Source organism: Schistocerca cancellata, chromosome 1, assembly GCF_023864275.1.
Source record: "Schistocerca cancellata isolate TAMUIC-IGC-003103 chromosome 1, iqSchCanc2.1, whole genome shotgun sequence".
Taxonomy (NCBI): Eukaryota; Metazoa; Arthropoda; class Insecta; order Orthoptera; family Acrididae; genus Schistocerca; species Schistocerca cancellata.
This window is the reverse complement of record NC_064626.1, coordinates 814,155,703-814,161,185: the sequence shown is the minus strand read 5'-3', so window position 1 is coordinate 814,161,185 and position 5,483 is coordinate 814,155,703. Positions and strand designations below refer to the sequence as shown.

Genomic DNA, 5,483 nt, shown 5'->3' with positions numbered 1-5,483 from the left:
ACTGCAGTACCAAATGTTACACTGAAAACAAACCCTGTCCCCCCACTATGTGTTTGTGTACCCTTGTGTAGTTGTTCTCTTCCTGTCTCTGTGTAGTTTTATAGAATTTTTTCTTCTTCTAATACTAAGCTATATTTACTATGATGAGGAATACTGTTATCCTCAAATATAATTGGCATTAATAATATGTTATTTACCTTGTAAAGATGTTTAGACATTATTTATTCTGTTTTGTTTTAATGCTCATGTGTAAAGTTGATGTTTCAAAAGTTATTCTGATCGTTTATGTATCTACTTATCTCATAATTCCTGTAACATTGATGTATATGTTTATTTCTATTCTGTTGTAAAGCCTGTACTACAAATGTTATCTGTATTGTTATGTTCTTTAATGATGTATTTTGTACCTTTGTAATTGTATTCTAATGTTATAATATTGTAATTGACACCAGTTCATCACATTAAGTAACTTGTAAGCATTCATTTCACTGCACACATTTCTGTTGGTCATAGTATATGGACAATATGTGAGAAGTAGGGAGTGATAGTGTTTGCAGTATGTTGATAATTCAGCAAGGGACTGGATAACAGCATTGCTGGTTCTAAGGTCAATTCCAAAAACTTTGTGAGTGCACAAGTGGTGATTATGGACTTGCTATATTAACTGCAAGACTCTTCAATGGTGATTGTGCACCCGCACAGTCACAACAGATGGCTGCTGGCCATCTCTACAAGGACTACAGTGGGTCTGCACCTCTGGTGGCCCACCAATACCATACTCTCTACAAGGACTGCAGTGGGTCTGCATCTTTGATGACTCACCAATACTATTATTTCTACAAGGACTACAGTGGGTCTACACCTTTGCTGACTCACCAATACCATTATTTCTACAAGGACTGCAGTGGGTCTGCACCTCTGGTGGCCCACCAATACCACAATCTCTACCAGGACTACAGTGGATCTACTCTGTGATGACCTACCTACTAATATTCATCAACTTCGACTGACTCTGCTGTGGGTTTGCTCTGTTGTGGCCCATTACCTGTCAGCATGTCAAGAGTCAGCACTGTCTTTCTGTTGGAAGGACAACACTACTTCTTCAAGACTGCATGGACATCCATTACTTCCGTGTGCATTGTCTTTTACTGCTCAGACTTTGATAAAAGAAACGGCAGTTTTACTGTGATGTACAATCTGGACTGTCTTTATGGACTGTGAGAAAATTTTAGCTTTTGACCAACATTGTATAAATAAGTGTGTGCATTTGATATCTTTGTTATTGTAATTATCAAAAATTTTTACAAATCATTATTGGCCACTGGCCAAAACAATTTGGAAAATTTTTTGTGGGGAGCATGGGGGCTATGTAAGTAGGCTGTTTATGTTTTCTTTATGTAAGTAGGCTGTTTATGTTTTCTTTATGTAAGTAGGCTGTTTATGTTTTCTTTATGTAAGTAGGCTGTTTATGTTTTCTTTATGTAAGTAGGCTGTTTATGTTTTCTTATTGGCAACGTTACGTAGCGCTCTATATGAAAATCACTGGCTGTGTTGTGTGCAGTCTGTGGCTAGTTTGCATTGTTGTCTGCCATTGTAGTGTTGGGCAGCGGCAGCTGGATGTGAACAGCGCGTAGCGTTGCGCAGTTGGAGGTGAGCAGCCAGCAGTGGTGGATGTGGGGAGAGAGATGGCGGAGTTTTGTAATTTATCATGAACTGCTATATATATTATGACTATTAAGGTAAATACACTGTTTGATCTCTATTAATATCTTTCATTTGCTAACTATCCCTATCAGTAGTTAGTGCCTACTGTAGTTTGAATCTTTTATTTAGTTGGCAATAGTGGCGCTCGCTGTATTGCAGTAGTTCGAGTAATGAAGATTTTTGTGAGGTAAGTTATTTGTGAAAGGTATAGTTTAATGTTAGTCAGGGCCATTCTTTTGTAGGGATTTTTGAAAGTCAGATTGCGTTGCGCTAAAAATATTGTGTGTCAGTTTAAGCACAGTCGTGTATAAATTGTTCTAAGGGGATGTTTCAACTTTACTCCCAATAATTTTGTGACTTGGCGTAATTGTTCTCACAATCTGTATCACATTAGAAACAATTTCATCTTTAAATATAACTTTGCAAAATATACGAACACAAGCACATGACGCACATGATCGAGGATTCGTGTTATTGAGAGAAAACGTATCTACTGATGTGCGTGGTGTTGAGTCAAAGAAGATTTTAATGATCCTATTACCTCTCCAACCCAAGTGTAGTAATAAAAAAAAATTTTAAAATCCCTACTTGGCACCGCCACTTTTAAACCTACCAACAAAACCAGACTTTCTCTTTGTCAGACGTTGCCTGCTACCTATCGTAAAAAATTCCCAATATAAATCTACGCAATATCTGCCACTCCTACTCAGACATCGCGTTTGGATTGTGAATTAAAACGCGCTCCTCTCGTATTATCCGGCGTATTAACACAAACATACACAATATTATGCGTCACTAAATACTAGTGGTTGGCTGTGACTCACATAGATCATTCTTCCACTGACGAAGGAGCATCTTTTAATTCTTTACAATCATTACAATAATAAAAAACATTCGCCGTTAGCGGCCGGAGTATGCTTGCATGGTATTCTCGTCTCCCTGCAACAACTGTGGTTCACGTTCTCACTGGTAGGGGGCTCTGTTGTAGCCACATCTCGCTCAGATCGCTAAAGATACATGTAATAGGAAAATTACACTCATCATTAACATATATTTGTAGGATCAAAGTTATCCTTTTCTTGATTTTGCAAATAAAATTCAATTAGCAGATCGACATTCTGAGTGGTGGAAAAGTGTAGAAAGAAAACGCTCAGTGATATCAGAAAGACAAAGTCAAACGTAGGTCACCAGAGATGGAACTAAGTTGCAGGAAAACAGAGTAGGAAACAGCTACTGGTCTTGTTGAACAAAACTATTGCATAGCTAAAGCGGTTTATAGAAAGAACTACGAACTAAAATTATACTGGTTAGCCAGAAATCTGAACACTCTCGACGATGAATCCACTGCCACTGTGCTACCTTATAAAGCAATGGGATGTACTACAGCTGGCAACGAGAAAGTGATTCAAAATACCTGTATATTGCCTGCAGTTAAGAACAAGGCGGTTGGTTAGAACCAGCTCCAGGGAGCCGTATCGAGCGAAGCCAGGACGCATTCCTCAGTGTGGGGGAGGGCGCTGCTACGCACATTCTTCTCAAGCGGGCCTCAATGGGTTGGCATTCTTCGCACAAGAGTTCTGGCTTGAGGGCGCGCGGGGACTATGGACGGCTCAGTTAGGATCCATAATCCTTGGCCTGTTCTAGCATGCAAACCATATTAACTAACGTAACACTAAAACAGACATTTTTACAAACATAAACAGTGAGGATCACGAGAAGTCGTGTGAGAGTAGACAAGTCATTAGTCACAGTCAGTAAAATTTTTCTGGGTTTGTGACCGCATTGCCAATATGTAAAACTACCGATGTTTCGGTCACTGTTGCAAGTGAGTTTCTTCAGGGTGTTTTCGTGTAAGCCATTAGCCAATTCAATGAGGGATCTCCGCACCAAGTTACGCTACCTACATTTACTGCCACCCGTACCTACGCCTTAGCGAAGTTGAGCGCATGCCTTTTAATAAATCTACGCGTATGTTCTCGAATAAAGCACTTCTGTAGGAGTTGATTTTTAATCGGCAAACTGCATAAACATGTACTGGAGTGGTAGAATTTGTTGAGTGATAACATCTTGTCATTCTTTGCATTTCATTGATTTAAATTTTCTAAGCGCGATCGTATGTTGCGTAGTTGTATACTGGTGCGTTAATTCTGTTGAGTATTGCTGTAGTCGAGTCTTTGTAGGCATTATTGTGAACTCCGGGCTGCGCCACACTATATTTATTCCCACTATTCGAGGTTACATACATTAAGCTTGAGTTACGTACTTATAAAATACAGTTGTATCTGGTACGATTTCGATTTTTCTTTTTTTGGGTCTTCTTTCATCTCAGAGTAGCAATTGCGACCTGTATCCTCAATTATTTGCTAAACGTATTCTAATCTCTCTTTCTCTACAGATTTTACCCTCTACAGCTCCCTCTAGTAAAGCACTCCGTCTTCAGGCTACAAGTGGCCCATCGGGACCATCCGACTGCCGTGTCATCCTCAGCTGAGGATGCGGATAGGAGGGGCGTGTGGTCAGCACACCGCTCTCCCAGTCGTTATGATGGTTTTCTTTGACCGGAGCCGCTACTATTCGGTCGAGTAGTTCCTCAATTGGCATCACGAGGCTAAGTGAACCCCGAAAAATGGCAACAGCGCATGACAGCCCGGATGGTCACCCATTCAAGTGCCTACCACGCCCGACAGCGCCTAACTTCGGTGATCTGACGGGAACCGTTGCATCCACTGCGGCAAGGCCGTTGCCCTCCCTCTAGTACCATGGAGTTATTGGTTCAAATGGCTCTGAGCACTATGGGACTTAACATCTGTGCTCATCAGTCCCCTAGAACTTAGAACCACTTAAACCTAACTAATCTAAGGACATCACACACATCCATGCCCGAGGCAGGATTCGAACCTGCGACCGTAGTGGTCGCGCGGTTCCAGACTGAAGCGCCTAGAACCGCTCGGCCAAACCGGCCGGCCATGGAGTTATTCTGCGATGACTTAACATCTGTGGAGAACATTCTTCAGTAGCACCACATTTCAGATGCTTCGATTCTCTACTATTCCGGTTTTCCCACAGTCCTTGTCTCAGAACTATGCAATGCTGTGCTCCAATCGCACATTCTCAGAAATTTCTTCTTCAAATTAAGACCTATGCTTGATACTGGTAGACTTCTTTTCGCCAGGAATGCCGTTTTCTCCATTGCTAAACTTCTGTTCATATCCTCATTGCTCTATCCATCAGATTTACTTTGCTGCCTAAATATCAGAATTCTTTCAGTTAGACTACTTCGTGATGCCCAATTCTGATATTAAGTAGGTCTGAGAAAACACAAATAAGAACGCCGCATAACCAGCAGCTCATCGATTGGTTCCAGTGTGCGATGACACGTAACAATACGGCTGCTAGCTCAGGCCCACAAAATGCGTGCGGTACAGCTCGCGGTAGTGACGAGTGAGCGGCGGCATGTGAGGCTGATCGCTTGGCGGGTGGGACACGCGTAGCGGCTGCGGCTTTGGTTGTGGGCAGCGCGGCACGTGTTGCTGCGACGGCGGCCACGCGGCGGTGCGTGCTGCGTGCTCATTATGCGTTATTGATTAGGACCGGGGGCTCGCACCTCATTAGGCCGGTAGGGCGCGGATTTAATGCTCGCCCGCCCGCCCAAGCGCACAGCCCTGGGCCATCGCTTCTTTCACGGACCGCTGGCCGCTGTGGCGCCTGGGGGCGGCGGCCGAAAACCAGCCGCGCGACGCACCAACAGCCACCCGTCCACTGCTGGCTCACTTCGCTCT

The 5,483-nt window shown here is 42.9% G+C and overlaps 1 pseudogene; it reads right to left on the bottom strand.

Annotated features, from left to right (window-relative positions):
* Positions 1-4,331: 4,331 nt before the first annotated feature.
* On the bottom strand, positions 4,332-4,449 carry LOC126099073 (5S ribosomal RNA; annotated as a pseudogene).
* Between the last annotated feature and the right edge of the window lie 1,034 nt (positions 4,450-5,483).